We start from the raw sequence: 12,748 nt of genomic DNA on the forward strand, positions 1-12,748 counted from the left end.
GCTTAATTTGAAGTGGCAAGTTTGTTTACGAGGAGGTAGGAGTCGTTTTGTCTGGCTAGGTAGTGGGTGGACCTTCCGATTTCATGTTTCCACGTGCTTCGGCATCAGATCTCTCCGGTTGGATTTCAACTCGAGAGGAGCCTTCCTTTATGTTGAGGAACAGTTTTGTAATTTTATATTATGTAAAATTATAAAATTGTCTCTTAAATATAGGGACCGGCTCCTTTTTAGTTTCTCTCAACGAGAGGATTTTAGTCCACGTGGTTCGCTATGTTTTGAGTAGTTAGACAATTAAATCATAAATGGTTGCTTGAGACGTGAGAATTTTAAAATCTTAATGGTATGTTTGGTAATATGTTTTTGAGTAATGTTTTTTAAACAACTCTAACAACTTTTTTTATAGATCAGCCATTGAATATTTAAGGAGCACATGTAAGAAAACAAATCTAATGGTTGATTATAAAAATAAAAAAAATAAAAAATTAAAGTTATGTAAAAGTTATATAAAAGTTGTGTAAGAAACATTACTCTATATTTTTAGAGTATGTTTTATTCGGATCTAGCTTCTATAATGCGGTAGTGAAAACTATCGCATATCTCTCGTAGAAATTTTGATGGTCCAGATGTAACTCACACGAAAGAGTGACTAGTAGGAAAAAAAAAAAAAACTCACAAAAGAGAGTTTGGCTGAGCGAATTCTTGAAGAAAAAGGAAGAGAAAAACAGAGAGAGAAATACAGAACTCACATGCTCATCATGAAAAAGAGCGTAATATAAAAAAAAAAAATAAATAAATAAATAAAAAAAAGGTTAAATACCTTTTTACAAATCTTTATGGTTTTAATTTTTTTTTTTTTTGGCCATTCAGTTTTTATTTTTATCATAGAAGGTACATGTTTTATAGGAAAAGACGAAAATGGTACCTTTTTTTATTTTTCCATCCAAAACTAGGGGTGTAAACCCGGAGCAGGTTCCCGGGTATTAGGTAAAAACCGGGATCTGGCTCCGGGTCCCCAGGTTTTTTGTTTTAAACACCCGGCCCTGGACCCGGATACCCCGGTTACCCGGATAACCGGTTTTACACGGATACCCGGATAAACGAGGTATCCTGTCCGGGTGGTATATTTTATAAAAAAAAAAAAAATTAATTTTTTACCTACTTTTTTAAACTTCTTTAAACTTTTTGTTGATTGTTATCGGATTGTTACAATAATGCATACGTCGTCCTAGAACTGGGTTACTTAAAATTTGTTGATTGTATCTTTCCCTCAATTTTGAGGAAAACAACGAAATATGAGGAGTATTCTTCTGTCTTTTCATTTTTTTCTTTCTAAAACCTCTGTAACTATACAAAAATAGTATGCGACACCAATGAATTGCTAATAGAAGAAATTATGGGACCTCTGTGCCATGTAATGAAGGGATGCGATGTTGTCAGTTAAGGTATGAGGTTTTTTACTTTTTTTTTTAATTGTTGAAGCTACCCGGAGCCGGGTACACGAGTAGACTTGGGGTTTTTGTAAATAAATACCCGGCTCCGGTTTTGGCTCTAGGTACCCGGATTCCCGGAGCCGGTTAATGCCCGGATTCGGTTTTTCGGCCGGTTATACCCGGTCCGGATTTACACCTCTATCCAAAACTAACGCCTCGCCATGTCATCTTACACGTGTTGACGTACCTGTGCAACACCTGTCCCTAGAACCATGTCAATGCTAACATGACTACTGTATATATATATTTTTTTTATTTGAAGGACTTAAAAAATAAATAAATTCTATGAGTGGCTCAACTATCCCTTTGGGCCACATGGGGGTGGTTTTGGCCACCTCCATCTGGCTTGGGAGTGGTTCGGCCACCCCCAACGGCCAAAACTTTCTTTCTTTCTTTTTTTTTTTTTTACTTTTGTCCCTGAGGGTGGTTTGACCATCCCAAATAGGCCGATATGGGGGTGGCCGAACCACCCTTGTGGCCCACGAGGGTAGTTTGGTCACCCCACTAGCCAAAGTGGAAAAAAAAAAGAAAAGAAAAAAAAAAAAGAAAAAAAAAAGAAAAAAAAAAAAGAAAGGAAAAAAGAAGAGGTTTTGGCCCATAGGGATGACCGAATCACTCCTATGCCAAATGGAGGTGGCTCAAGCCAAACGTGGGGTGGTTTTGGCCACCGCCAAGGGCCATGGGGGTGGTTCGGCCACCCTCAAAACTGGCCTAAGCCACCCCCTTGGCCAAAATGGGGGTGGCTGGCCCAAAGTGGTGGTTGAGCCACCTCTAGATTTTTTTTTTTTTTTGTTACTTTATTATTATTATTATTATTATTATTTTAAAGTCTTTAAAATAAAAAAATAAATATATTGGCTACATTAGTGCTGACATGGGGATAGATGTCGCACAAGTACGCCGATAGGTGTAGGATGACATGGCGAGACGTTAGTTTATGACGAAAAAATGAATGGAAGTGCTATTTTCATCTTTTTTCATATCACAAGTACCTTCTATGATAGAAATGAAAATTCAAAGGACAAAAAATAAAGTTTGTAAACCACATAAAGTAATTATATATTTAACAAAAAAAAAAATAACGAAGGAGAGGACCTAAGCAAGGGCCTTTTCTCAGGCCAAGCATGGATGAACAAAAAAATTGCTTTTGTTTCTTCTGCATTCTTTAATCACATAATATTATCAGGGATGAAAAAAAAACGCCTGCAATTTTGTTTCTCCGACTAAAATTTTCTGTTTAATTTTTACACATCCAATGAATGGTCTTGGAAAGCTTTAGTTGCTACGTTTTTCTATTCTTTCCTGGCAGGTCGATCAACATGTTTTTTGATAAACCCATAAATAAAATCAAGAGGAAGCACCAAGCAAACACATATCAAGGTCAGTTAATTCACAATATATATAGACGAAATGATCATAGTTATTACTTTAAATGAAAAGGAACAGGTACACGAGATAGTAACCAGTTCCTTACATAGTACATGGATCTAACTCAATTTCTGTACAAAATCTAGATGATTCAAAGGAATCAAAGAAAAAAGATGAGATCTTCAAAATTGATTGCACGGATGTTACAACCTATAAACGTCTGATTTAGTCCCTGGATCTCTTGTAGCCTTCTCAGGCTTAGGAATGTCCTTGAAATCTAGCAATTCGATCTTCCCTTTGGCATTCTCAGCTTGTTGGTATAGGCTTTAGCAGAATTAGAGAGATGTGATAAGAAGCAAGAAAACGGCGGGGTACTGATCGAGGGTCTGGTTTTCTTCATGGCAGCAAGTCCTCTTGCTATTTTCAGAAACCTACGGCATGCGTATCTTTCATGAGGAAGAAAATCTGATTCTGCTTTATCCTGAGAAAAGGCCCTTGCTTAGATCCTCTATATCGTGAATTTTATTTTTTATTTTTTCCTACGTTCTCTTTCGTGAGTTACATTGGGCCATCAAAATTTCTACAGCAGATTCTACCAAATCGAAGCCTGGTCCATTTTATTCCAGATTTGAAAAAGTATTTGATGCAAAGGTAATTTTTTATTTTTTATTTTTTATTATTATGATTATTATTGTTATTGTTTTTTTTATTATGATCAGTGTTCTTTATTTTGAATTGTTTGTTAATACTTTTATGAGAAATCTTCACTTATCACTTTTGATCTTTTATCACTTATCACCCCAGACGTAACCGGAGATGGCCTTCGGGTCACCCCAGTTGCATTTGGGATGGCCGCGCACCACCCCCGGCCACCCCCATTGGCTGGTGGTGGCTGCCCCACCCCTTCACTATTTCTATTTTTCTAAAAAAAAATAATTTTTAAGTTTTATTTATTTATATTTTTATATTTTTTTTTATTGTAATGGACACGTGTCGATTTCATATTGGGTATAACGTGACAAACTAACGGAATCTGTTAACTTGGTAGATGGAAAACGGGTTCAGGGAGTGATTCGTAATTATAGTTTACCATAAGGACTTTCTTGAACTTTTTGTACCACATGGAGTAATTTGTAATTTAGACCAACCTAGGGACCAATGGTTCAATTATCCCTTTATTTATTTATAAATTTTTTTTTTGAGTATTTCGGGAATTTTGACAGGATTTAATAGAAAATCCTAACGGAGTATTTTGAAAAAAAAATTTGAAAGATGAATATACTAAATTGGCACTTTTTAAAATTTAAGGGTGTGATTGCAAAAATAATGAAAAATCGGAGATGATAAGTGAAGTTTTCTCTATTTTTATTTTGAGATGAGAAAACAAAATATAGGAAAATTTTAACAATTGAAGCCTCAATTAAATTTACTCAAAAACTTTAGGTTGGCTACATCAAACAAATTCTCTAATACTTGGGACAAATTTAATTTAAGGGTACAAATCTTTTACAAATAAGTTCGGAGGAAACTGCTACAAACCACATTTTAAAAGCGATATGTACTCCTTAAAGCTATTAAAAAATTATATAAGAAACACATATTATTAAAAAAATATATACTTCTCATATGTAAAAGACACATGTCACTTTTATAAATTGATTTGTAGAAAATTCTATACAAACCAATTCATAAAAAAATTAATATTCTTAATTTAAAGGGGAAACTTCACAAAAGGATACTGAATTACTACGCGTTTTGAAGGAAAGATACTAAACTTAAAAAACTGTCGAACCCGAGTATTCAATTATCCTAAACCTTCACTTTAGGGTATTCCGTCTGGTTTAAGCGTTAAAACCAGACGAAATCGCAATCACATGACATACACGTGACTTACTTAAGCCATACTAGCCGTTTTGCCCATCAGCTCTCTCTCTCTCTCTCTCTAAAAAAAAAAAACCTGAAAAAAAAAACCATAAATCATGCCACCTTCAATCTCCACGTCGACGTCATTCGATCTCTACCGTCTGTCTCATCCAAGTCCGGTCTCCGACAGAACATCGGCAACGTCCCAGTTATTAAGTTGATAAAGAAAGGGTGAAAAAATCCACTGAATACTTGCGAAAACGAAGCCATCACCCATACGCGTGGCTTGCCTTGTAAACATGAGTTATACTGGTTGTGCCTTGTTCCCTGGGATAAACATACAGGTGGACACTATGATTGTAACACTTACAAGAATTTGCAGACTGATGTGGAGAATGGCCTGGAAGATGTCTGATCTCATGAGGCTTGCAGGCTTGCAGCAAGGTGAAGGCCGAAGAAGAGCCAAGAGAAGGGAGATGTGGAAAGCAGATCTTGCACATGCCGGTGGTGATGACCCTTATAGAACCTGTGTATGTTTGGCACGCACTTGGGCATGCACGCGCTGAAGAATGTGTATGAAGAACGTGGGTTATGTTGTATTTCATACGTAGCTTCTTGACACTTTGCTTACAATTCTGTAGAGATGCACATTGAATTCCACAAGCCCAGAGCCACAGGTATAATTCCACACTCAGCACCGGCTGGCTTAACTTCATACTGATTAATTCCCTTTGTGTTTTAAAGCAGAATGTAAATGTTCTGTAATATTCTTGCGGGTGTCTTCGCCTTAGAAACTGAGGAAAACATTGTATCTCCACCAAGGTGTTGAAGAAGAAGATGAGGAGGCTCTCTTAGTGCTCATGGACGCCATCGAAAACTTAGAAGCTTGTTTAATAATGCAATGCTATAACTTGCAAATTTTGAGATTAAAAGGCTTCAGTTTCTTAACAAGGCTTTGATTATTGTTATATATATATATATATATATATATATATATATATATATATATATATATATATATATATATATATATATATATATATGGGTGCATAAAATAATGTGAGCTCATATCGTTCAAACCTTGCCATGGCCAACACCAGGTTGGATGCTTTGCCGTCGAAGCTTCTTTCCAATTCAAATCCAACCTCACGCAGCAACCGAACATGTTCATCCTCCAAAGGAAGTGGTCTATGTAATGTTCGAGACATTATTTAATAATTAGACTATCAAATTTAAGTAAATAATTAATTAAAATTATTTTAGTGTCATTGAAAATAGAAATGAATAGTTTTAAAGTCCAAAGAAAATAGAAAATAGAAAAGAAATTAGAAATGAAAAAAATAAAATGCAAAAGAAAAGAATTAAAGAATTAAAGAATTTAAAATGGAAATAAAAAAAAAAAAAAGAGAGAAAATTGAAAAGAAAGATGAAGCGGTCAAACAAAAAAAAAATAAAAAGTAAAGTCAAAAGAAGAGAGAAGGAATAAAAAAAAAAAAAAAATGATGACCTGCGCCCCACGTTCATTAACTTGGCCCTTCCCTACCAAAATGCCTTGTTTTAGAGAAAAGGCCAAACGACCTTTTCTTTTACCCTGTGAGGCAGTAGCCTCCGTCTCTGTTGGTTCCAAGAGGAATTTTTCTCATTTCCTCTTATCTACGAAGATCCGACCGTCTAAACTCAAATCTGACTTCGGTAACGTGATCTACGAAGTTCGATCTACGTTTCTACCGATCGTTTTGAGGTAAATAGCTAAATTCATATTTTAAGATTTTTGGTTAAATCTAGCAAAATATGAGTTTGATGTGGTATTTTCTTTAGGTTTTGTGTTATTTGGGGCTTGCAAAGATTCTCCAAACACTGGGTATTATTTGAATAAATTTTTGGGTAAGTTACTTTAATCCCTAATTTATGAATTAATACTATTTTACATATATTAGTGTTTATATTAGTAAGACTAATATTTGTTGTGATTAAGTTAGTATTTTATAAATTAAGGGTTAATTTTGGAAACCCTAATTTGATGGTTTAATTAATTTAGAAGTTTTAAGTGATTAAAATTTAGATAGTTAAATTATGTTAGTATGTTAATAATTGATGTAAAAAGATTAATGAGCATAATATTAGAGTTAATGATATTGAGAAAATATTAGTGAGAAATAATTTAGAGATAAGTAAATATAATTTTAGGGTTAATATTATTATAAAATTGTTAGTGAAAATAATTATGGGCTAGTAATTAATATTATGAGTAAATAATTAAATGGTGTTTTTAATATTTAACCCTTAGTGAATACTTTGGGTTAGTGTTAATTGAGTTTAGTTAGTGTTTAGGATTATGGGTAAATATTTGGGAATCCTAAAAATATTATGGGTTTTCTATGGGTTAGCTCTTAAGCAATTTAAGAGCTAAATGTGAGTCCAATATTAGAAGTTGTCAATAATGTGCGATGTATTGTTTTTACAGTAATGCATTGCATGGTGGTGTCTAGGAGACCTAATACTTAATATCCGCGCAGCCAAGGTGAGTATTCTACTCACTGAGAAACTATTATTTTTACGTATTATGGATTTGCAAAATATATATTGTTTTATAAATATGAACCAACTGTATGTTGAATATAACTGTTTTGGATGATTTGAGTACTTTTGAATATCTTGAAATTATGATGATGTTGAAGTATGTATATGATATGGAGTTTGAATAAATGGTGTGACTCTAGGATATGGAGGGGGATTTTTGTAGACTAGGATTGCATTGTAAACGATTGAGTTTTTAGTGTGAGTTATAAAGGGGGGACATGATGCATTGCGTGCTTAATTGCACAGTCTTGAGTTACGACTCTATGTTAATGGAGATGAAGATTCTATGATAATGTGGGTGACGACCCTATGTTAAAGAAAGTGATGATTCAATGTTAATGTGAGTTTCGAGGTATACAAGCATGTGCATACATATAGTATAGTGTGTCAGTGAATACTGTTTTTATTATATGTATATTTCTATTTGCATGATTTAAAGGCATCGAGCTTTAGTATACCTAGATTGTACGCTACTGGATTGGGTAATGTAAGTGTCTCTTGACATGAAGTTACCTATATCTGGCAATGCTGTTTCTTTGTATTACTGAGTAAGATGCCATTGTTTTATGCTTGATGTATCTAGACTGTACGCTACTGGATTGGGTAATGTAAGTGTCTTTTGACATGAAGTTATCACATCTGGCAATGCTGTTTCTTTGTACATTTGAGCCACCATTGTTTTATGCTTGATGTACCTAGACTGTACGTTACTGGATTGGGTAATGTAAGTGTCTTTTGACATGAAGTTATCACATCTGGCAATGCTGTTTCTTTGTACATTTGAGCCACAAAATACAATAGTTTTATAGTAGGTGAGAAGATATGTAGTTGTTTCCAAGGTGGGATGACTGGAACTTCTAAATATGTTCGCAGCTACATAGTATGTTTTGAATGCTTTCTATTAGTCTGTGTTTGCTAAATCAGCTATGGGGATTTTCAAATAAAAGTTTATAAAATTGGTAGCTGTTATAGTACTCGCAAGACTAAAATAAATAAAAGTTGGTTCATTGCGAAAACTCAGTGAATAGTATACCTCTGAGGTCTTAGTGTAATTAATTATGCTAAGGCGGTGGGCTTATAATTCCATCTGTACGGATGCGGCAACCCCCGCAACCGTGCAGACTTTAATGCTTTGGTTGCAGGTTCTGCGGATATAGATATTGACTCGTCTACCTAGCGTATGGGATACTATGATTGGAGCACATCGCAACAGTCATAAGTTATGGACTCTTGGGTAGTCCGTATTTTGAGTATTTTATTTATGGCTCGTGTCCTACGGGGTTTACGTATTTGTTGAGCATGTATTTTAATATGTAATTAATATAATATGTTTTATAAGCTTTAAATAGATAGATTTGTAAATGACTCTTGTTGTTGTAATTAACTGTCATGTATTAGATGTATTTCCGCTTTTGATATGTGTTCCGCTGTACATTGATGTTTATATTCCGCTGTGTTAGATGTAACTCTGAATATCAGGTACACGTTATGGAACGTGTACGTTATGTTGGCTGAGCGACAAGTAGTCGTGCCACTGTGATGATCCATTTATGTATGTTTTTTTAAAAAAAAAAATGGATCGTCACAGTCTAGGCCATCTCAACAGCTCACGTAATGGAGGACTGGTATTTTTTTTTTCGATGAGTGAAAGTGAAACTATATAAATCAGAAAATTGTACAAAGTTCCATCGAAACAGAGAGCAAAAACTCTGAAAAACACCAAACCAACAAACCAACAACTAAACACGGATTTGTCATTCTCCATCACCCGCTTCACTGCACCAAATCGTTCGTCGCCGAGCTCCGCAAGATACACGAAAGACGTGGCTCCTACTCCTATACGAATCTTGATGTCCCTCGTCACTGTTCTCAGCTCTTCAAGCGCATATGTTCTTATGACACCAGGGCCACACAGACTGCTACTACTCTTTGAAGTTCCTCGGTGTCGTTTCTGATCATCATTGTCATCACCTTCTCTTTTGGAACATTTGGTTACTTGGGACTCAAGGTAGACGACCCACTTCTTTAACATCACGGTTAGAAGGATCACCAGCAGAATTGCACCAATTATCCATAGGTTTCTTCGGTTGTTTGTGGAGAAACCAAGGAGCCACATGATGCTCTGTTTAATTTCCTACGTATTTTTGCCTAACTTAGACTGCTTGTGAGGGAAAAATGAATGGAAGTTCTGAGAAGGATCAAGGAAGAAAATGAAGCTTTGAAGATTCATGGATTTGGAACTTAGCATGAAAATGCTCTCAATGTTATGATCATGCATGGGAATTGATGCTCTGTTTTTTCAGCAAAAGTTGTTCTCCATAAATTTTTCAAAATCTTTGAAATCTATCCTTCCAGGAACCAAGTCCCGTGGCGCTTTGGCGACGGGAGCGTCCCCGACCTAGACTGAAATCATGGAGATGAAGAGCAGCTCGGCCCGGTACTGGAAGAAGGTGTTGAGAAAGAGAGGAGCGCGCTCGCATGAGAGTAGGCCCAGGAACCAAATCCGGAAGGTTCGCATGGGGAGGCTTGGGTCGTTGTAGCTGGACACCGTTGGACGGATCTCCTCGATGGGCGACTTGTCGTCACTGCTTTTGGTGGTGGGCTCGGTTTCTAGGGCGGCCACGGCTAGTGTGCACCTGAGAGAAGTTTTTCTGTTTGAGTTGTTAAAGTGAAGAGACAACGACGTCGTTTTTATTTAGCAGATGGGCAAAACGGGTAGTGTGTCTTAAGTAAGTCACGTGTATGTCAAGTGATTGCGATTCTGTCTGGTTTTAACGCCTAAACCAGACGAAATACCCTAAAGTGAGGGTTTAAGATAATTGAATACCTGGGTTCGACAGTTTTTTAAGTTTAGTATCCTTCTGTCAAAACGCGTGGTAATTCACTACCATTTTGTGAAGTTTCCCCTAATTTACATAGGTCTTTTCAAAGTAATCCAAATTCCACGAGTGATGAACTTAAGACCTTGATTATTGTTTTATAGTTTTAAATTAAGAATATGCTAGTACCAATAGGCCAAGGAAATGTGCTAAATCTCTATTACAATATGAAATGACTTTTTAACTATGGTTTTGTCTCTTTCGAGGTAAAATGTTTTTCTCTATTTTATGGTGTTTAGTCTAACCGAAAATCATGGTTTAACTCAAAATATTATCGATTAACCAGAAAACCTTATTTAATTCCCGTAGAATGGTTTATAGTTTTTAAAGACGTAAATCATTTATTTATTTATTTATTTATTTTTTCTAGTTTGAGCTTCTCCTTCTCGACCCATATTAACTGACCTCCCTGTACACACTCTCTCTTGCTCATTATCGAAGCCGTCGAAGTTGTCAATAGAGCCTTTGCCAGAGCAACCGGTGTTGTCTCCGGCGCCACTACATGAGTAGTTGCTTGAGTCATCACTCTCGCCGTCGCATTTTTTTCGTATAAACCAAGTGCCTAAAAATATTTTCACCAAAATTATTTTTTCTAAAAATAATTTCATTGAAAACATTGTTTAACAAAAAAAATATTTTTCGTCGAAACAAAACGGAGTCTTTGTTCCAATTCGATGCATGCAAATGCTATGTAAATTGAGCAAAGCTTTTTTAGACTCCAATGATAAAGAACATGGATTAGGCAGTTTCTATGTACAAGAAAATTTTGGCAATAATGACCAAACATAACGGTGGGCAAATTATTTGATTACTGCCCACTGAAAATCTGTTGATTGCCACCGAACTACTTTCGACCGCCTACCGTATAATAATAATAAAAAAATGGAATAAATAATTTTTTTCAAAAATTTAGTCAGTTGGTAATCAGTGGAAAAAGTTTTTTCATTGGGTACCGATTGAACCCGGCAATCTCTAAACGACGTCGTTTGACTCGTTATCAAAATGGCGCCGTTTTGATAGCAAGTAAAACGACGTCATTTAAATACTCTATATGTAGTACTTGATTTTTTTTCCCCCAAACCTGCTGAAGGAACAATTCGTCGATTTTCCATTTCCCTCAACTAACCTAACCCTAGAGCTTGAGTCACTCCCTCCTGCCGCCCACGCCCATTTGTAGTGATGCCTTCGCTGCCTCGATTACTGAATCAAGCAATATCTCCCAAGAGCACCCAAGAAAATCAAGTTCTCTCTCTATTTCTCTTTCTCTCTATCTTTATCTGTATATATTTTCACTTTGTTAGGGTCTTGATTTTTTTTTTTTTCTAAATCTTTTTTGGCTCGTTTCTTCTCCTAGCCGCCCTCGCCTAGCCTCCCATTACTGATTTTCGACCGACTAATTATCGAATTACCTGACTTTTTTTCGATTTATTTGAAAATTTCAAAATTAGGCTTCCAAGGAAAAATGTCGAGTAATTACCTGACTATTTCGGTTGAAAATCGGTAATGGTGTTTCTAACACCGTTATACCCGATACCTAGGCCTAACCAAACATTTGGGGTTAAAGTGTCCCCAAACAATAATTATAGGCCCATTTGGGGTTAATTTTTAAAATTTTATCGTATTATTGTATTAGTGGCGACATAGCGGCAATGAAGGCCCAATACATTATAATGGGCTAAAAGTGGGCTGAGTGAACCCTCAATGTTGTGGGCGCAGCTCAGTTGGATCTAAGGCCAACTTGCTAAGACTACTTTATTGACTGAGGCCCTGTTGGGAAATCGAAAAATGATAAATATACAACTCCATCACAACTTTGGTACAACCCCGACTCACAATGAGGTGGGGCCCACGTGTATGGACCCCATCTCATTGTGAGTGGGTTGTGCCAAAGTTGTACAAAGGGGTTGTGCACTTTTCCCCCTCCCTGCGCAATGTGCATTGTCCTTGTGCACAATGCACATGTCAGAAAAGTACAGCTTTAAAAAAAATAGATTTTTCACTTTTCCATTTTACCCCTAACAAGAAAAAAATGAAAAGTTATGAAGTGAGGAAATATGCATCTTGACAGCGGTAAAAAATGGGGGAAAAAAAAAGTTCATTCTGGAGCATGTCATGAATATGCACATTTCAGACAATGAATTTTGTACTTTTTCATTTTACCCCTGGCAAGAAAAAAATGAAAAGCGTTGAAGTGAGGAAATATGCGTCTTTCCAGGAGTAAAAAATGGAAAAAAAAAATAGTAAAGCCCTCAGAAAAATTAGATTTTCCACTTTCCCATTTTATCCCTGGCAAGAAAAAAATGAAAAACGTTGAAGTGAATAAATATGCATCTTGACAGGGGTAAAAAATAAAAATAAAAAAAGTTCATTATGAAGCACATCATATATACGCACATTCTTAACACTGAATTTTTCACTTTTCTGTTTTACTCCGAGCAAGAAAAAAATGAAAAGCGTTTGAAGTAAGAAATATGGGTCTTGTTAGAGGTAAAAAATGAAAAAAATAAAAGAAATTCGTATATTTCAGACGCGTACAATGCACAAAGAGGAGGAGAAGTGGGCGGGGAT

The 12,748-nt window shown here is 35.8% G+C and overlaps 1 long non-coding RNA gene across 1 annotated transcript; it reads left to right on the forward strand.

Annotated features, from left to right (window-relative positions):
- The first annotated feature begins 6,270 nt into the window (after positions 1 to 6,270).
- On the forward strand, positions 6,271 to 8,719 carry LOC133858330 (uncharacterized). The gene is made up of 4 exons (XR_009898505.1): positions 6,271 to 6,462; positions 6,540 to 6,605; positions 7,186 to 7,242; positions 8,423 to 8,719. It is a non-coding gene; the product is annotated as an uncharacterized LOC133858330 (long non-coding RNA).
- Positions 8,720 to 12,748: the final 4,029 nt, after the last annotated feature.

The sequence above is a fragment of the Alnus glutinosa genome, chromosome 1 (genome assembly GCF_958979055.1).
Source record: "Alnus glutinosa chromosome 1, dhAlnGlut1.1, whole genome shotgun sequence".
Classification (NCBI taxonomy): domain Eukaryota; kingdom Viridiplantae; phylum Streptophyta; class Magnoliopsida; order Fagales; family Betulaceae; genus Alnus; species Alnus glutinosa.